We start from the raw sequence: 21,285 nt of genomic DNA, 5'->3' as shown, positions 1-21,285 counted from the left end.
AGAAGACCACGTAGCAGCCTTGCAGATCTGAACTGCCGAGGCACCACGTCGAGCTGCCCACGAAGGACCCACAGACCTAGTGGAATGAGCCTTCAGAGAAGGAGGGACCGGTAGGCCTTCATGAAGATAAGCTTCAGAAATAGCCATACGGATCCAGGCTGCCAAAGTTTGCTTTGAAGCAGGCCAACCCTTTTTACAGAAGCCATAGAGGACAACAAAGCGTCCGACTTCCTAAACAAAGAAGTGCGGTCAACATAAGTCCTTAAGGCCCGCACAACATCCAAAGAGGCCTCACCCACGGAAAGACCCGGTGAGTTAAAGGCCGGAACAACTATTTCCTCGTTAACCTGAAACTGGGAAACAACTTTGGGAAGAAACTCGGGCCGAGTGCGGAGCACTGCCCTGTTCCCATGAAAAACCAAGAAAGGGGGTCTACAAGAAAGAGCCCCTAACTCAGAAACACGTCTGGCTGAAGCAACGGCCAGAAGGAAAACAGTCTTAGCTGTTAGCCATTTAATATCCACTGAGCCCAGTGGTTCAAACGGCGGTCCTTGGAGAGCCCTCAGGACCACAGCCAAATCCCAAGGCGCCACAGGTGGAACAAAGGGCGGCTGAATACGGAGAACACCTTGCATAAAGGTGCGCACATCCGGGATTGTAGCAATCCTACGGTGAAACCAGACAGATAGGGCCGAAACCTGTACCTTCAAAGAAGCAAGGCGAAGCCCATGATCTAGTCCCGCTTGCAGGAAGGCGAGAATCCGAGACAGACGAAACTCCCGCGGTGCATAACTTCTCGGTCGACACCACTGGAAGAACGTATGCCACACGCGATGGTATATCCTCGCGGAAGACGGTTTCCGAGCTCGTAACATGGTACACACCACAGAGCTGGAAAACCCCCAGGACCTCAGCATGGCCGTCTCAACAGCCACGCCGCCAAAGACAGCCGAGTCAGGTCCGGGTGAAGACAAGGACCCTGAGACAGAAGGTCCGGTCGTAGCGGCAACCGCAGAGGACTGTCCACGGACAGACCCTGAAGGTCTGAGAACCAGTGCCGTCTGGGCCACGCGGGAGCTATCAACAGGAGCGTCCCTCCTTCCTGTTTGAATTTCCGGATTACCCGTGGAAGAAGGGAGACCGGAGGGAACAGGTATGCGAACCTGAACGTCCACCGGACGGACAGAGCATCCACCAGAGACGCCCCTTCGTCTCTTGTGAGAGACCCGTACACCGGCAACTTGTTGTTGTGCCGGGACGCCATGAGGTCGATTTCTGGAAGACCCCACCTGTCCACCAGTAGTTGAAAAACGTCCAGGTGCAGGGACCATTCCCCTGGATGAACGTCCTGGCGACTTAGAAAGTCCGCCTCCCAATTTAGCACTCCCGGGATGAAGACCGCTGATATGGCCGGAAGATTGCGCTCCGCCCAAACCAGGATCCGAGAGACCTCTACGAGAGCCGCCCGACTGCGAGTTCCTCCTTGCCTGTTTATGTAGGCCACGGTGGTAGCGTTGTCCGACTGGACCTGCACCGGGTGACCCTGGAGAAACCGCTGTGCCTGCAGGAGAGCATTGAAGACCGCACGGAGTTCCAAGATATTTATTGGAAGCTCCGCTTCTGTCGGTGTCCACCTGCCCTGGAACAAGTGTGGACCCGAAACTGCTCCCCAGCCCCGAAGACTGGCGTCCGTTGTCAACAGGACCCAATTTGGAACCCAGAACGGACGTCCCTTGTTGAGGTGGGTCGTCTTTAACCACCACGCAAGGGACAGGCGAACCTCCGGGGTGAGCACAATCGTCTGGAACTTCAGAGACTGAGGCAGCCCGTTCCACTTGGACAGGATCAGGTGCTGCAGAGGTCTGGAGTGAAACTGGGCGTATTCCACCATGTCGAACACCGACACCATGGAGCCCAGTAACCTCATCGCCGAGTGTAAGGACACCCGGCGGCTGTGCAGACAACTGCGCACCCTTGACTGTAAAGCAGAGATCTTGTCCTCCGTCACGAAGATCCTTTGCTGTCCCGAGTCCAATAAGGCTCCAAGATGCAGAATCCTCCGAGACGGGATTAGAGTGGACTTCTGCCAGTTGATTAGCCAGCCGTGCCGTTGCAGCAGTGCAATGGTCAGGTCCAAGTGGTGTAACAGGAGCTCTGGAGATCCTGCCACCAATAACAGGTCGTCCAAGTACGGCAACATGCGGACTCCTTGCAGCCGCAGAGAAGCCGCCATGACCGCCATAGCGTCCTGTATGTCCAATGACACCATGTAGTCCCCAGGTTCCAGCGCCAGAATGATGGACCGTAGGGTCTCCATCCGAAACTTCGGGACCCGCAAAGACTTGTTGAGTGCTTTGAGGTTGAGAATCGGACGATATGACCCATTGGGTTTCTGTACCAAAAATAGATTTGAATAGAAACCCTGGCCCCTCTGGGAGAATGGAACAGGCACTATAACTCCAGCCTGGAGCATAGTGTGCAATACCTTCCGCAGCTCCGTAGCCTTGTTCCGGTCTGATGGTAGACCCGTGGTGAAGAATCGAGCCGGGGGTCTGTGCCGGAAGGAGAGGGCGTACCCGTGAGAGACCACCTCCAGAACCCAAGTGTCTGTCGTAGTGAACGACCAACACCGGGAGAACTGCAGCAGGCGGCCTCCCACCCTGGGATCCCCCAAGGGGAGACCCGGACCGTCAGGCCGCAGGCTTGTCATCTGGCTTGGGGGCCGGACGTCTGGTACTCCATGCCTGTTTCCGGGGCTTGACCGATTTCTTAGGGCCAGCCTGTCGAGGAAACGACTGTGGTTTGGGCCTGCCCTGGGCCCTAGATGACCGAAAGGACGATGGTCCAGAACCAGAAGGAGCAGCGGCCGACGGGAGACAAGCAGATTTGGCTGCCGCCAGCGTGGCCACAATCTTATCCAGATCCGGACCGAAGAGAACTTCTCCGGTAAACGGCAACGCTTCCAGACCTTTCTTGGATCTGCGTCCGCCTTCCAGGATCGCAGCCACAAGGTGCGACGAGCAGCTACCGCTGCTGAAGAAATTCTAGACACCAGAGTACTAATGTCTAGAGCCGCCTCGTTGATGTAGGTGGCCGAATCACGGAGATTGCCAATCAACTCCGCCTGTTCGGCCGGACAGTCGGATTCAAAAGAAGCCTCTAATGAATCCGCCCAGCGCTCCATCGCTCTGGCAACCCTGCAAATGGCCATTGCCGGCCGTGCTGCCCCCCCTGCAAGGGAATAAGCGGACTTCAGGCAGATTTCTACCTTGCGGTCCGTAGCATCCTTAAGGGAGGACATGGATGGCATCGGCAATGTGGCACTACGGACAAGACGGGTCACGTGAGAATCCACCTGTGGAGGGGATTCACACTTAGCAAAATAATTATCCGCGAACGGATAAGCCACCGCCAGGCGTCTCTGCGGCTGGTATCTTTTGCCAGGTTGTTTCCACGCCTCCTCTAAATGGTCCACCAACTGACCCGAAAGAGGAAAGACTGTGGCATCGCCCTTCACATCTTTGAAAAAGGCATACTTAGATTTAGCCGCTGGGGGAACTTCGTCCTCAATCACCAAGGCTGTGCTGACCGCCCGAATAAGTCCAGGAATATATACTTTGGACTTAGCATCAGCGTCCTTAGTATGGAAAGGTTCCTGATCGTAAGGATCCAGAATCTCCCCATCATCAGACGTCCCTTCGTCATCCTCATAAGGAGCGGACAGAGACGCCACCGGCCTTTTATGAAGCCGCATCACAGACTCCCCTTGCAACACATCCGACAAGTGCTGTACAGAACTCGTCAGGGAGTTAACCCACGCTGGCTCCTGAGAACCCGGGAGCGGGGAAATAGGGAGACTGTGGGGTACCACCAATTGTCGTGGGAACCCCTGCATGGGTGACGACACCACAGACTGCTGGGACAAACCCATCGGAGTAAACGCGGGCTGCGGAGCTAACTGGCCCACTAAAGCTGTTAACGCCTGAGCGAAACAAGCCCAGGGCGGCTCCTGTACCGGTGCTGTAACCGTAATAGGCCGCGCCATGGACAAACACTGCCGGCAAAGGCCCTCCGCGCTACCCTCCCCCTCCGCTAACGGTACTTTGCACGTGGTACACTGTAGCCGGAGGGGAAAATCACTTTCAGACATGATGGCACCACGTATGTGACCTCTCTCACCAATTAAGTATTAAATAGGCGAGAGACCACCCTGCAGCACCGCACCGCAAGGGCTTTAGCAGAAAGAACAGGGACAGTAATAAAGCTGACAGTTTAGAGAAGAAAAGTTACAGGCAGCGCTAGCACAGTCACATACAATGCAGAGAAATAACAATTCCTGCACTAACAGCGCTGATCACTCAACTACACAGACACAGGGCCTGGTAGGACACAGCGCTGCATACACAGACCTGAGCCACAGCGGAGGAGAGGTATGCGGGGGGACCCAGACCACGATGCTTCCTTCCAGACTTCCAGCAGCGTTCACCATGCGTTGCAGAGAAGATGGCCGCCGAGGAGCAGAGAGAAGCTGGCCTGGGGGAGGAGCGCTGACACAGGACCAGTCAGCACAGTGCAGAGAGGGCTGTGTGCAGCGGGGGAGGCGCCGGCTGTGAGACAGGGAAGGCGCGCTCCCCTGGCATGCATTTAACCCCTGGGACGCCGCAGCGCTACCGCTCTGCTGCGGTCCGCTGTCCCAGGGGGTAGTGGAAGCGCAGGTTGGTCGCCTGGCTCCACGCTGCAGCCAGTCCCCAGGGAGCCCCCTGCCTGGGGACTTAGGACCATGTGATCAGCGGGGACCCACCGCGGGACCCCGCTGCTTACCTCTGTCCCCCTTGAATCCGGCCATGGTCCGGAGCATCTGGGGTCACCGCTAGCTGTGACCCCAGACGCCCACCAGCATCCCCGGATCAGTACCGGCGGGGTGTAGGGAAGACAGCATGGACGTCAGGACTGACTGTCCATGCTGTTCATCCAGATGTGCAGCCACAGCTGCATGAAGAAAAAGCTTCAGGGGCTCTTCTAGCCCCCACTCCAACAGGTGCACCCGACTCCGGCCGGGCACCAAACTAAACTGGGGTGCCTTGGCCCGGGGGCGGGGTATAGGAGGGGGACCTAGTGCATCCTGGGAGGCTGAAAGCTTAACTCTTTGGTGCCCTGCGACTGACGTCACACCTATACCCCCAAGGTATCCTGTGGATACCCTATGGACCCTGAAGTAGAAACAAATATGTAATCCTCTAGAAAACTACTCAAACTCCAACAATTCCACTCTCTAGCAATCCCTTTTATTGGCAATGTGGACTTTCAGAAGGGAGAGACATCATTGCCCTTTTCCACCTGGCGCTCTTCTGGAATCTTAAATGTACGTACACTCTTAAATGACTCACACCTCCCCCTCACCTTCAATGAAGCCATGGAAAAATATGGACTTTAGACCCCAACACAAATTCTATTATTACCAAGCTATCCATTATCTACGTTCAATCCTTTCCCAATTAAATGAGCAGGACTATGCGAACCCTTTAGACTCTCTCACACGCACAACTACATATTCCAGCTCAACAATATATACACGTATACGCACAGAAATAGATCCGGAGACTGAACTTGGATAAGTGGTCCTCCCAGATTCACTCTATGTCTCCGGGTTTAATTTTGGAGACATTTCAAACTAACTTAAAACTCATTCCTGCCAGCTCCTACCAAGAGATGGCATATAAATTACTACATAGGGCATATTGGTCACCCAAAAAACGCCATTTGATGGGTATATCGGACGAGTCAAGATGCACCAAATGCTCAATTGCAGACGCAGATATCATACATTGCCTTTGGGAATGCCGACACATAAGGAAGTTTTGGAACGAGTTACATCATTATGGATCTGGGGTGCTGGGCATACCTTTTCGGTGTACTGCGTCATGGGCTATATTTGGCCATCTAGCTGACCAACCCGAGATTCCCAAATTTGATAAAAAACTTATAGTAATTCTATCCGCAGTGGGTCGGAAGGCCATATTACAGCAATGGATCCATGACTCACCACCAACTGTTTGTATGGCCACTTCTAGACTACTCTTTTTGTTCAATATGGATTGGCTGGAGGCATCTTTAGATAAGGAAACCTTAACCCCTGCGCTTTTTCAGTGCTGGGGTAAATATATTCAAACACTAGCCCCTTCAACTAAACTAGCAATACAACAGTGCTTTCAATTCACTTCGTGGTACTCCTATCAATTATTAGATAACCAAACTCCTATCACCACCTAAATTGTGTCTTCCTATATCACGGCCAAACATCTGTATTTTCTCCTCTCTCTCTATTTGTAATTTTATCTTTTATCCCATGGATGGATCGACGACCTAGGGTGTAGATGAGCACAGGTTGAGGTTGTTATATTTCTATTTCAACATTATCTAATAGAGATGATTATAAAGGTCTAAATCTCTATATTATAGCAACGATTAGTTAAATATATACAATTCTGGAAAATATTGGTATATTTATATACACTGACTGTGAAAGGCCTCTAGTTGATATATATATATATATTTATTTTAACTTACTTAAGCTGTATTTGTTAAGAGGTCTGCAATGCCTTGCCTTTTTTGTGTATTTTCATTTTAATATACCTTAATAAAAATATGTTGGAAAAAAACAAAAAACAAATATGTAAATGTTATTTTGGATATATGCAAGAAAAATTGAAGAGCAGAATATGCTAACCCATTTTTGATCACTTACGTATTGAAAGGATGCATTCAAGTTATTGGTATCAGTGCCTAATGCCGCGTATCCACTTGCAGATAGTGGAACGACAGAACGATTACAACATTGTAATCGTACAGTCGTTCCTCATCCCCTGTAGTGCCTACAAATTGAAACGATATGTCATTCAGTGTAGGTACCCTCCCTCATTCCTGAACATGGTTCCGTTATCGGCAGATTGACAGTCATGTTCAGGTGGTGATTGATGTCGGAAACGACCAGCGGGAACACGCATCGCTGGTCATTTCCGGCATTAAACTGCCCGATTTATGCACGATTAATGAGCGATTGAACGAGAACGATGAGGTTATAATTCAATCGCTCATTTATATCTGCAAGGGGATACGTGGCTTAACCCTGTGCAAGAATATAAAAAGTGTGATTTGGCAAAACCATACAAAGAACACCGATCAGAGGGCCTGATAAAAAGACGGCTGGTAATACAATCGCAACTGCATTCTCCCATGGATCGCAGTAGCTAAAATATGCTAAGGCCTGCCACAGCACAGCCGGGCATAGGGACGCCCACTGCTGGCTTCTCATATCCGTCTGACAACGTACAACAGCATAAGTATCGATACCATCAACGCACCGTAGGCAGTCACGCAGCATGCAAGACTGACCAGCCTCAAACACTGCAGCTCTCCTGACACGCAGAGAGCTCTTATACAGCAATTGCTCATTTATGCACACCCACGAAGTGGCGTTCAAACGGGCAGAAACATCTGTGTTTTTCTAACCACCACCGTTGCCTTCCCCAAACGCTGACTACCTGTCACTCACTTTGCAAGTGATTCCTGTATACAAAAGTAATCACAATGCAATCGCTGTGCGTGCGCAGCGTGGTGTTCACTCATGCACAATAGCAAACAATCACTCATACTGCTAAAATATCAGCATTGCGTCCGTCTCTAAATCAGGCCCAGAATTCCACGAAAATTAAAAAATTCAGTCATTTAACAGATGACGCCTAACATCCCCAATCTACAATTAACATTTAGCTGGCTTTTCTCTGCGCATTACATTCCCTTATCTATAAATTGTTTAGCAGTGTTCCTCCCAGTGACATTAGGAGAAACTGATTCTATGTGCATGATAGGCAGCAGGAATTTCTGCTCTGGTTCTTTATGTGAAATAATATACCAATCACAAGACAGTCTGTCCTAAAAGCATGAAATGTGCCATCTTCATTAAAATATTGCAATGTTCCCATTTTGATATATTCTCTCTGTGCTGACTGAGGAGGAATACAAAATCCTAGGTTTGCTTGGTAACAGTTTAGAGATATGAGCACGGAAAGTAATGCCTGGACATCTGCTATGTCACACCTGATAGACCGCTACTGTAGAACAGCCTGCAGGGAGGAAACAATGGCCTGCGATTCAGGAAACTTCAGCTTTCGAGGGGGCCCTTTCTTAATCCCTGTCCAGATCTCCACACCTGCGTTTATAAGAGGCAAAATAAGAAGGAGCTGTGAGAAGACCAGCCCGAATTCCATATGGCAGATTAGTGCAGATACAGAACGTCTTTATGGTATATTCTGCTTCATTAGAGTCCAAAACCAAATGTGCAAAGTAAAGTTTCAATTTCATATAATTACATTAAACGACCTTTGATACATTTAGTTCTGCAATAAAATATGTATGCCTAATTTACAACAGGTACATAAGGTTCTCTCTTTATTCAAAGTTAAAAACGGTTTTAAAACTAAATCATTGTTTCAATGTATCATGACTTAAAAAGTTAGAATGATGAGAGACAACCTGTGATGTTAGCTATTAGGACCCTCTGGGACTTGCAGTATCACAGCACAGTTAACTTAGCAACTCCTAAAGAGCCCCTAGTTAAAAACTACAAGCTGGCTTCAGACAGATATTTGATCAAATCATCTAAAACAGGGCCGACTCTTGTTTTACTTACATTTCTACCTAGCACATCACAACCTACTGAATTCCGCTAGTACACTATGTAGACAAAAGTGATTGGACACTGACAGCCAATGGATAGACATTTTATTGACGTCACAGTGATCGCGGTGAGTTAAAAAAATAAAATAAAATTGTGGGTACCGGGGACCCCTCACTTTAGAAAATTGGGGTCCTGCTTCGCAGTTTCTGGGTCCCTTCACATATTATGCAGGTTGAGGGCAGGCAGCAGTTAGGACAGTGGTGTGCCGGTAGCAGTTGGGGTAGAGTTGTGGGTAAAGGCAGAGAGAAGTTGGGGTAGAACTGGGGGTAAAGGGGAGTAAGGGCAGACAACAGTGCTGCAGGTCAAGGAGGGGGCTAGGGGCAGGCAGTGCTGGGAGTAGGGTGGGGGCAGGGGTAGATAGCAGCTGGCCCAGTAATGGGGAGCAAGGAGGGGGTTAGGGGCTTTTACTGGCATTGCTCAGTAGGGTTCCATCAAACACTGGCAGCACCCACGGAAAGCTCCCATCACACACTGGCACTGCACAGAAGGCTCTCACCATACACTGGCAGCACCCTGGCACTGCACAGAAGGCTACCATCACACACTGGCAGCACCCTGGCTTTGCACAGAAGGCTCCCATAACATACTGGCACCACACAGAAGGGTCCCACTACACAATAGCATCACCCTGGCATTGCACAAAAGGGTCCCACCACACACTGGGAAATGAGGGTCTCAAAACACATTTGAGAAAGCCTGGTGCAACACAAGGGGCCTCATCTCACCCTGGTAGCCCCATGTACCACACAGTAAAGCAACAATACACACTTTGGCACTGCATATCAAAGAAGTGCCCCATCACACATTGGCAGCCCCAGGTTTTTCTTGGGGCAATCTCATGGTTGGTGGCCTTGCAGACGATCCTGGTACAATCTGTGTTGCTCTGGTCGGACAGAGTGGGATCTGGCGTAACCTACCGGCAGACCTGAGCATGGAGGCCTGGAGTACAGCCCGTGCAGGGAACGGCAGATGCTGGAGAGAGCCCGGCTGCATCACGTGACCGGGAGGGGGAGATCCGGCGTCATCTACCCGCAGACCTGTGTATGGAGGCCCAGAGCAGTCACGCTGTCAGCCTGTGCAGAGCAAGGAACGGCAGCTGCTGGAGAGAGCCTGGCGGCATCACATGACCGGGAGGCGGAAGTCTCAGGCCATGGAACATGCAACGCTGATGGAGGTCACTTGGCCAGCAGCTGCGGCGAGCACACACAGCGCATCCTGCAGGACCCGGGTACTTTTAAAAAGTGAGTCCCTAAGTGCCTGTATCGCGTATTTTGCGAACCCTGCATCAGTACTTTGTAGGTCCGCCATGTGCAGGGATTATTGCAAACATCCACCCCCAGCCAGGCCAGTTAAGTTAGCAAGCCCAAGGCAGGAACGAGGAGGAAGACCGACCTACACAGACTGGTCCAAACACCCAGAAACGCTAAAGGAGGTCTGGAAGTAGAGTAAAAAACCCTGCAAGTCCGGTGCGTCAGGTTGGGCGGCCTGTGTCCCCTATGTAGTTCGAAGAAAGGACTTAACCAGGTAAGGCATAAATCCTCTTTTCTTCTACACAATCCATAGGGGGACAGGCTTAGATCATGGGACATTCCAAAGCGATCCCATAATGGGGAACAGAACCGGAATAAAGCATGGGCGGAGGACTATAGGGCCTCTCTACAAAGCTGATCAGCTGAGGAACCTCTGGCGAGCCACCCAAGAAGTACTATCCAGTGAAAAAAAAAAAAAAAGACTGCAAAGATTTAACAGAAAGAACCGTGGGAAGTGTGACGGAAAATGAAACGGAGCCAACTGGCTAAGACTCGTGTGGAATCCGGCCAGTCCAGTTTACTAAATTCATACAGGATGAAAGGGGGTCCATCCACGGAGAACCAGTGTCCGAACCACAAAGATCCGGATGGCCGGCACAATCCAAAGAAGCCTCCTACGTGAAAAAATAGGTGCCGAAGCACAGGAACCAAACCGACCTGGTGAAGAGAAACTGGAGGGACTACCGAAGGAAGATAGCCCGGTCCCAGCGAAAAAAAAACCATGGGGAGGGACAGAACAACGCGCCCCAGAGAAACACTCACCAGGAGCAGAAAAGCATTCATCCATGGAAGCCAATAAATGTCAGCAGAGCCAAAGGGCTCAAAGGGTGACGACTGAAGAGCTTGAAGCAGCAAAGTCCAAGGAGCCGAGGAAAAACACCTTGTAGGAAAGTTCGGACGTCAGGCTTTAGAGCAAACTGCCTCTGAAGGGGACAGAAAGTGTGGAACCCTGCAACTTCAAAGAAGAGAGGCGGAGGAAAAAGTCAGCCACACCCACGGAAGGTAGAGGACCCAAGAGAGGGGTGGAAAAAAAAAAATAAAAATCAGTCTGAACCCCAAGCGAAGCAAATCCGCCCAAGCAGTGACAGTCTTGCAGAGGAGAACTTATGGGCATAAAATACAGTATGAATGACCGACCTGGAGAACCCAGAAGTGTTCAAGACTGAGTAAAGAGCAACGCGACGGGCCAGATTTGGATAGAAGCACAGGCCTGGAGACAGAGGATCAGGCCACAAGGAAGATACAGCAGTGCATTGATAGAAGATCGGCGTACCAAGCACACCAAGGCCAATAGGAGGCAGCCAGGATTACCATGCCTCCCTCCCACTGCAGCCTGCGGATCCACGAAAACGGAGGGAAGACATACGAGAGAAGGAACTCCTGCCAGACCGGCAAGACGTCCACCCGAAGGGCTCCCGGAATCCTGGTATGGGAGCAGTACCTCGATAGTCTGTGTTCGTCCAGAGATGCCACCAAGGCGATGTCCGGCCACCACCAGCAAAGAACTAGGATCCAAAAGGCATCTGGATAAAGCCCCTATTTGCCTGAAGAGATGCCCAAGTGGCTGAGGAAGCGCTCTTCCCAACCCGGACTCTGGGGAGGAAGACCACCAAAAGAGCCAGAAGTTAAACACACTGCCCAGATGAGAACACTATTCACCTTCTTCAATGCGCCGTGACTGCGAGTGCCACTGGTTTATGTAGGAGATGGCAGTCACGTTATTGGATTGAACCTGGACCGGACCAGCTCTAGGAGCAGCAGAGAGCTGTGAAGATTGTTCAGAGATCCACAAAGTTGATCAGCACCCGGGCTCACAGAAGTTGTTCACTGACCCTGTAAGGTTGTTGACATTGGTGGTGAGGAGGACCCTGTGTGGAATCCCAGAGGGGGCGGGCCCCAGTCTAACAAGATTCCTGGACAAGAGTAAGAACCTAACCTTCCAGGAAGGTGTGAGCCTTCCTGGAACCATCCAGGAAGGGACCATCCTCCATCTGAAAAGGTTTGGAGTGGAACTGGGTATACTCCACAATGACAAATGTGGAGACAAAGGAGCCCAGGACCTGAATGTATTGACACTCAGCGATGACTAAAAACCCAGTGAGTCCTGGCCTATAGGTCCCAAGCTTTTCTGGTAAGAGGAAGACCCGCTGAACCTTGTAATCCAGCAAGGCCTCCAGAAGGTACATCTCCTGCGACGGAGTCCAGGTGGAATACATCCCATTGATGAGCTTTCCGTGGAACTGGAGAGACCTATTGAGAAACCGATGTTTTCCTTGAGAACATTCCGAGACTGGGCAAGGATCAGAAAGTTATTTAGAGAAGGTAGAAACCTGATGCCCCTGCGGCGCAAATGATTTACCATGACTTTCGTTAAAAGTCGAGGGGCTCTGGAAAGAGCAAATGGCAATGTCTGAAAATGACACGCCAGAGGAAACTCTGGTGACTGTGCCAGATAGGAAACTGCAAATAGGCTTCCCAGAAATCCAAGAAGGCCCTGAGATCCCCCAGAGCCAGAATGCTGGATAGACTCCATGGCTCACCAAAAAAGCCTGTTGAGGAATTCCAGGTGAACAAAGAAGAGACTGGCAAAAAGTCCCACTTAGGAGGCCGGCAGGGCTTGAACAGGCCAGTTGGAAACAATAGGAACTAAGGCCTTTCCTGAAAGGCTACTGCGTAGCCCCAGGAGAGAAAATCCAGGTGATGGAAACAGCAAAAGTCATCCTCCCACGCTGGAACCCCCTTAGGTGGAGATCTGCCTTGTGAAGCAAAAGTCTGTCAGTAGGCCTGGTGGTAGGATAATTGGTAGACCTGGGTAACTCGGTGAGAAAGGTTGGCCCTTGCTCCTAGCCTCTGCGGTAAGGAGTAAAATTAGAAGATCGCGACCTAAGTCACAGCTATAGCGGATGCAGAGATCCTGGAGCCGACATGACCAATATCCTTAGACACCTCTCCAAGGTATACAGCAGGCTTGTGGCTGTGTTCAGCTCAGGACCCCAAACAGTGCATGTTTTCCATATCTCCTCACGGAATCACTAGTGAAATCCACCTGTGGATCTTTTAAAATGTGTCAGTGAGTAATGACTACACCTGTACACCAGCCAGGAGACCTGGAAAATGTGACCTGTGTGGGGTCCTGAGGACAGAGTTTGAGAACCACTGAGCTAGAATGATAAAGTTCGGATCTTGACACTCCCGATTCAAGTCCACTGACCAACTCCTCCGCCCATCTCTCCACAGCTTTGTTGATCCAAGAGCCAAGTAAAGACAGTCTAAGTAGCACCCCTGCTGAGTATATGGATTTTAAGGAGGCTTCCAGCTTACGGTCGGAACCGTACTTAAAGGCTGTGGCAGCAGGGACAGGCACCATGGTCTTTTTGGAGAGTCGTGAGACCGACGAATTTACTGGAGAAGGAGCTTCCCATTTTTCAGTGACAAATTTTGGAAATGGGTAAATGGACAAAAACCGCTTGGGCATCTGAAATTTCTGGTCAGGATGCTGCCAAACTGTAGACAACTGTGCATTTAATTCCTGTGAAAAAGGAAAGAAAGAAAGAAGGATGCATCAGGAGATACAGTGGACTCCTTGTCTGGTATCTTCAAGACATGTCGGACTGCCAAGATAAGGGTCTCCACTCCCTGGAATCAGAGGCCTGCATTGTGAACACTGTTTGAAAGAGTTTCCAACTCACCTTCCTCTTCTTCCTGTGAAAGAGGCTCTGCATCAGAGTCATCCGACTGGAGGACGGCAGGAAGAGGTATTTTCTTAGATTGTCGAGTGGACGCACTGACCCTAGAAGAGGCAGAAGAACCCATGCACTGAGCCAAGCCTTTAACAGAATGGGCTAGATCTTTCACCCAACTTTGCTCTCTCTGTGAAACCCGAAACAGGGGCCTGGGTCCTAGCCGATTCCTTGTCTCTGCATGCATCAGCCAGTTCAGAGGAGAGATCAGCCATAACACCTGCCAAGGTAGATATCCAAGGTGGCGTAGGGGCTGCATCTGAAGAGGGTCCCGCCACAACGGGTTCCCCTGAAATACAGGAATTACATAGGGCCGCTCCATCAGAGCGTGCCTGAGATTGCTTGCTCAAGGTGCAATTCCAAGCTAACACTTTTTGTGCTGCTTTAGCAGCTGCCCCTGTACCTGTCATGATGCTGTACACACACCCTCACACAGACAGAACAGAGGATCCTCACACACAGATAAAGAGGAACCACTGGGTACAGAGGGAAAGGAGCCACTATATCCCTCCCTAATGTAGGCACTGAAGAGAGAGCAGAGGGGCTGTACTGGCCCTCCCCCTGCTGAGAAGAGCCAATGAAAGTGCTGCCTCTGCGCCTGACACACTGCCGAGGTGCGCTTTGAGACTCCGCCCCCTTCTCGCCCCGCGCTGGTGAGGCATTGGCGTCCCCTGCCGGGATACATTATAGCAGTCGCCCCCTCTCCCATTAGAGCCGCGCTGATTAAGGCACCACTGGCTGTCAGCCAAGTGCTGTCAGGACGAGCAGCGCTGCTATAGCCGCCCCTCCTGGATTACTGACTGAGCCACAGACCAGCCCTGCATGCAGCAGCCTGTCATAAACGCTGCCTCGGAGAAAAGCCTCACACACAAGTGCAGTGGAAACTTGCACTGTACTGGAGGCACCTTACACCGAGACATATAAACTCAGTAATAGCAGCGCCGGAAGGGCTCTCAGAATGGAGGAGGAGGAGGAAGGGAAGGGGGGGAACCGCAGGAATAATCCTCTCAGTCCCCTGCAAACAGGGGAAGAGGCATACCTACCTTGCTGCCAGCATCAGGTCTGCAGTGGGCAAGGTGACATGGACACAACCTCTGTATCAGGCTGCGGCATGTCCCTTCCCCGATTTGGTGTCAGGGTACCTGGGACTCGGACGTTTACTCTATATTAGTGACGACGGGTCCCGATGCATCCATGTAACAGGCTGACAAATGTAGCTGTCAGCCTGTCCTCAATGTGAGCTAAAAATAATATAAAATATGATATTAAAAGACTAAATATCTTCTGAGCTCAGCCCCAAGTGACCGGCTCCCTCGGGCACGATTCTACTGGGGCTTCTGAGGGATAGAGGGGGAGGAGTCACTCACACTTATAAATTTAAAGTGCAAGCTCCATTCATCTGTACCCCAGTGTCTTAACCTCCAGTGCCCCCTGATGGAAGAAAGAGAAACATTAGGCATAGTGTCACAGTGAGCGGAGGAACTTCCAATTACCGGAAAAGAATGCAACACTATCTATACTAGGATGCAGCACTCTCTAGACTGGTGTGGGAAGAAACCAGAGTACCCGGAGGAAACCCACGCAAGCACAGAGAGAACTTACAAACTCCACAGGTAGTGCTGTACTGGGAATCAAACATACGACCTCAGTGCTGTAAGGCAGAAATGTGCCTGAAGTGCGGTTCCTGTCCAGCCTCAGCTGGAAAGATAGACACTTGCGCTTAAAGCGAGAAAGGCTGTATTCATGGCTCCTACGGCAGAATGCTATAAGGTACCCAGCTAGGCCCCAGTAGGGAGACTAGAAGGGGGAGCAGGCCCTGGGGTTGCCAGTCTGTGTGGCAGACACACTTTGACACTGCAGACGATGTGCACTAGCACTTAGCCAACTGCAACCTTACCTATAAGAGGTATCCAGGCCGGTTCCAGGGGGAAGTCATGGCTAATCGACACTCTGGCCTGCAAATCTGCGAAACACCAGAGCAGAACCCATCATGATACAGAACCTGAGTAGAAAGTACAGAGTTTGGCAAACTGCAGAGTCCTGCAGTTACACAATACTGAAGCACCCCAATCCCTGGGTGCTTTGCCCTTGAAAAACCTGATAAGCAATCCAATCCCCACACACCAGTTAGGTAAACTGTGTGCAATAAAAAGGGGGAGTGCAATGAATGTGACCTCACCCGACAATAAGCGGGGCTTTACAGACAAAGGATTTACTAAACGGTCAGAAGATAATTTAGAAATAAAATGTATGAACACAAATACATGCACACAGAAACATTCAATGCTGTATTAATGGGCAGTTAATGCTCAACAATCCAAACCCCATTTGGTAGGAAGGAGCTAAATGTATGACCAGACCTCAGAGGAGGAAGTATAAATGGAGACAGGAGCTCTTTACTGCTGTCCAGAGACTAACTGAAGCAGGCACAGGGTAAAATGGCCACTCAGTGTCTCAGTTGGGAGGAGATAGAGGAGGGAGAATCCCTGTGGCACGGCTGTCGCAGTGAAGGAGCGCGCCAAGGAAGCGGGGGAGGGCTGAATGGAGAGAGCCTACCTCCCCCTTGCTGAACCAGATCCCCCAGGGCAATTGCTGCTTCTAATGAAGCGCCCTATTGCCTGTGCCCTGGTGGTCTAGCAGAGGCACCAGGCGGCCTGGGCAACTGCTGTCAGCACCGCCAGCAGCACGGCTCCCTCTCAGCACTATCCGTGCTCCTGATATGTCGCTCTATTCCGCGGGATCGGACGACAAATCGACTAGTGTGTACCCAGCATAATTAAGTCTTAAAAGGTAATTCTCAAAATGCAGACAATTTGTGCCAGATGTCTACAACACAAAGGTAATCTTTAAACAAACAGAACAAAGCCTTACTCTTCCCATCGCCATGCTGTAGTGTCACCTCAAAGCTTCCTCGTCTTGGTTTTACAGGGTTCAACTCAACTTGCATTTCTGGAAAATTAGAGTGAATGGCACCTTCCAGTTCACCAGCCGCTCGCCCATAAACTCGTCAACTAGTGCTGAAATACAAAGTGCAGATTGGATTAGGATTAGATCTATGCGATAGTCCCATAAACAGGCCATGTAGATAAGCTTGTGCCCAGCATTAAATTTTAACTGGAAATTCTTTGTATTATAACAGGGTGCATAAATTGGACAAGTTCCAATATTTAATAAATATGTAACGAATACCCCTTTCAGACAGACGACCTGGGAAATACAGGGGCCCATCAACCCGTGAATTTCACGGGTCTAAGCCCCCGACCCTGATACCGAGCAGGATCGTGGACCTGGGACGTCGACTGGGTCGTTTGAGTTCACACATAGCAAAAATCCAGGGTCGATGTGTATTCACGTGCAAAACCCGCACTGTGTGTGTAAAAAAGGGGTATCAGGAAGGTGGGGTGAAAGCTCACAACACTACATAGCCAAGCCCCTTGTGTAGCTTCAAAAGTTCACGACCTCAGTAACAACTGCATTTGTAGGAGTGCCTTCAAACACATATGTTCCAAATGTTATACAGGTTGAGTCTCCCATATCCAAAATGCTTGGGACCAGGGGTATTTTGGATATCGGAATATTCCGTATTTTGGAATATTTGCATATTATAATGAAATGTCTTGGGAATGGGACCCCAATATACACACAGAATGCATTTATGTGTTATATACACCTTTTACACACAGCCTGCAGGTCATTTTATACAATATTTTTTATAATTTTGTGCATTAAAATGTTTGTGTACATACATGAAATTCATTTAGGTTTCATATACACAGCCTGAAGGTTATTTTATACAATATTTTTAGTTTATGTACATTAAACCATCAAGAATCAAAGGTTTCATTATCTCAGTCATGCTGAAAATATTCCGTATTTCGGAATATTTGGATATGGGAGACAACCTGTACAATGCATCATTCCCTGCATAGGCTTGTCCTGTGATTGCTTTTACCCCGCTCTCATTTGCAATTGAACATAATGGTAGGTTAAATAGAAAAAAAATTAAAAAAGGGGATGTAGTAGCTTGAAGTTAAAGATGGTCTTAAGGAAGGGTGGAATTAAGGCAGTGTAAATGTGTGCACACACGTAACGATTTTTTGAACGATTTAACTACAATGACGTCATTATCGTTCAAAAAAATCATTCAGTTCCTGAGTTATAACAATGAACAAAAATCATTCAAGTGCGCTCCCATTTGTAGTTCATTTCAGACTGACCAACATAAGGGAAGGAACATTTTTCGTTCATAGTTGTAAAAATCGTAAAAAATCGTTCACTTTTCAAAGGAAAATCTGACAGATAATCGTTGGTTACAAAATCGTTACGTGTGTATGCACTTTTAGATGTTGGTTTGTAAATTAAGATTTTATTGAATTTTAATAAAATTAATCTTTTTGGGTATGTTGGAAATAAAGAGATTTACGGAAGCTCTGACTAAATTAATATTAAAGGGTCTTTGTACACGTTTTCTGTAAATGTACTACTAGGTGGGGAGGCTAAGTGGCCTAACAGTCCATGTTTTAGGAATATCACGTTTTTCGGGAGGGGGATTTGAATTGATGCCATGTCCGCCATCAAAGGTGAATAACCATCTTCTAGGGTTACCAAATCATGACAGTGCTACTCTGTGCAGCTACCGGGTGTACACATGGGCTCCACTTACTACCTTTCCCCAGGGGCTACGAGGAGCAGCGGCTCCACTTACTAGCTTTCCCTGGACACGGCTAGGAGCAGCAGCTCCATTTATCACATTTCCCCGGTGGCTGCGAGGAGCAGTGCAGGGAGTGCACAGGCGGCAGCAGCTCCATTTATCACATTTCCCCGGTGGCTGCGAGGAGGAGTGCACAGGCGGCAGCAGCTCCATTTATCACACTTCCCCGACAGTTGCTTGGTGTACAGAGGGGTAGCTGCTGCATTTTTCATACTTCGCTGGCACTGGAGCAGCGCCAGATGTACACAGGAGCAGCCACTGGGCGGGGGAAAGATCCGAAGGTGCAGAGGGGCCGGGAAGTCCCTCTGAAGCTGGCCACACACGATCAGCCGATGTGTACGATTTCCCTTGAAACTCTAACCGGCAGCTCTGCACACAATTTGGTGTCCAATCTTCATACGGTCTCTCCTGCATCCAGACTTTCACAGTGCATCGCCTCTTAGATTGTCAGATCTGCCCTACTGCACGGCAGATCTGACAATGCGATGCGCAACCAACGGGGACGCGCATCGCATCGTGAGTGGGGACTCACGATTTACTCAGGATATGGCCATATTATACACGATCTGTCATCCAATGTGTCAGAATCGGCCAGATCAGGTAAAATATCGCTATGTGTGTGACTAGCTTGAGACTGGTGGCAGCAGGAAGATTCTCTTACAACAGCCACCCACAGGGTATTTCTGACTGGTCGCATCAGATGCAACCATGTCAGGAAAAGCTCAGCCTGGTAAAGTCGCATCTGATGCGACCACACCAGGTAAGTGGTTAAAGGGCTGACCGGTCAACCCTAGAACCATTGGATCTCTGCCTTTCATTGCAAAACCTTCAACGATCAGTGGCAAACCATCGATGGTTGGTGGTCATCAGTGGCTCCGATTTTAGCGAAGCAGTCCCAATTTGCATACACAAGTGAGTGGATCGGTGACATTGCTTCTTCAGTTGCTGTCACATGACTAAATAAATCCTTCACAGAACTACATAGACAACATGACAACCTGAAGAATTGCAGCTGGCTGAGAGAGCAGCAGAACTCACTGCATGTTATATCTAGCTGCAGCAACAGACTCTCCCTGACTCACCAGTGCTCGATTAGAATGCGCGGGCCATCGCCGGGGGAGCCTCCACTCTTCGCCTTCCGCTTCCCTGAGACTCCCACCGCCGGCACCCTGCAATCATCGCTCTTCCGCTTCTTAGACCGCGTAGCCATCCCTAAAGGGGAGTGAGAGACAGAAGACAGGTCGGATGTCGCACACGTATCGCGGCTTAGCGCATACACACAACAACCCGCGTGCGTATAGTCACCACCTGGCGTAGACCTTCCCTTTTACTTGGCGCGTTCTCACCGCAGCTTCCTATTTGGCGCTTGAATCACGTGTCTCCAGTTGCATGCCGTGACGTCAGGCATCCCATAGGGGCTGCAGCCAGGTGTCGCTGAGCCACGCACCTCCCACTATGACATGCGTTCTGTACCCTGCTCTGCTGCTGTGATTGGTCAGAGACAGAGGGATCTCTTACTATCTTTGTAGTCTGATCTGATATATACAGTCCTAATGCTGCGCAAGTGACACTTAACTGATCAATGACCTGACCAGAGCAATAGTAAGTGGGGTCATGTTGTAACCGCTTGCAGCAGGGGAATTGCATGGATTCAGGCCGGATAAGCATGACATGGAAAGACATAACTCATGCACAATCATGTACTTCACAGCAGTCTTTTGTACAAACATTCTCTTTTTTTTTCCTGCTCATTGGAACTTTTTTAATCTATTTACTCTATAATGATGTCATATTACTGTATATTATATTACTATTCAGCGCAATTATATACAACCTTAAAAAAGATCAATAGTGGCTATACTTATTTAAAACCAGCTGAAGTACCCGGCGTTGCCCGCGTTTAAATCTTCAAACTATTAAGTTTTATTATGTGATGTCGTCTAAGTCCATCCAGTGGAAGGCCCAAAACAGGCTCCCTGGGTCAAAGTACTGCCCGGTGCACTCCGCCGTGAGGTCTGACCAGGACCCGAACCACGCCATTATGCATCCCAGACCAATTTCCACCCATCTGTGAAGTTTTAATCCAAATCCATCTAGTGGAAGGCCCAGAACAGACTCCCCGGGTCAAAGTTCTGCCCAGCGTACACCAACAGGAAGTCCAACTGGGACCTCAACCCTCTAGTATGTCTTCTGGAAATCAATGTTACCAGTGGCGTAAATTCATCCCAGACGCCTGGAGGCAAGTTATAATTTGGTGCCCCCCCGTCACAGCCGCTGACACTGTAATGTACCAATTCGCATGCAGACAGGCTATAGTTGGACGAAGGCAGCAGCTGATGGCCTGACATGGAGCTCTCCACTAGTTTATTGTGGCTTCTCAGGTGCCGGGCAGGGCTGTCTTAACAGCAGTGTGGGCCCTGGGCAAAGCAATGCACTGGGGCCCCTACCCACCCATTCACGGGAAAAAAAATGTAAATGGTCAATAAAATTAAACCTTTAGATTAAATATAAAAAAAATATATACCTTTATTAAAGTAAATTAGTTCTATCTAACAAATGTGGGGTTCCCACCAATTATATGGTATCTGCACACTATGGGGGTGACGGAGTCGGACGCAGGAAGAATATCGTGCAAAAGCATTCACTGTTTTCCCTCTGTGTGTGTATTAATTATTCAAGGATCACTGCGCATACGTACCAATTAAATTGCATGGAGATCCATGCAATTTCGGTAGACTTTTCTGAGTGGTAACTGGGAGGGTGGCTAACAGACGGGGACGTGTTGGT

General features: G+C 49.5%; 1 long non-coding RNA gene across 2 annotated transcripts; it reads right to left on the bottom strand.

Annotated features, from left to right (window-relative positions):
- Positions 1-8,120: 8,120 nt before the first annotated feature.
- On the bottom strand, positions 8,121-19,892 carry LOC148474297 (uncharacterized). Of its 2 annotated transcripts, XR_015872906.1 has the most exons (4): positions 19,807-19,892; positions 19,581-19,710; positions 16,659-16,804; positions 8,121-8,209 (listed from the first exon to the last, which is right to left on the bottom strand). It is a non-coding gene; the product is annotated as an uncharacterized LOC148474297 (long non-coding RNA). The 2 variants fall into 2 exon arrangements; XR_015872905.1 differs by having other exon boundaries at positions 19,581-19,838.
- Between the last annotated feature and the right edge of the window lie 1,393 nt (positions 19,893-21,285).

This window comes from Taudactylus pleione, unplaced genomic scaffold, assembly GCF_031769625.1.
Source record: "Taudactylus pleione unplaced genomic scaffold, aTauple2 ptg000854l, whole genome shotgun sequence".
Classification (NCBI taxonomy): domain Eukaryota; kingdom Metazoa; phylum Chordata; class Amphibia; order Anura; family Myobatrachidae; genus Taudactylus; species Taudactylus pleione.
Note: the sequence above shows the minus strand (reverse complement) of the source record. Positions and strands in the feature narration are given on the sequence as shown.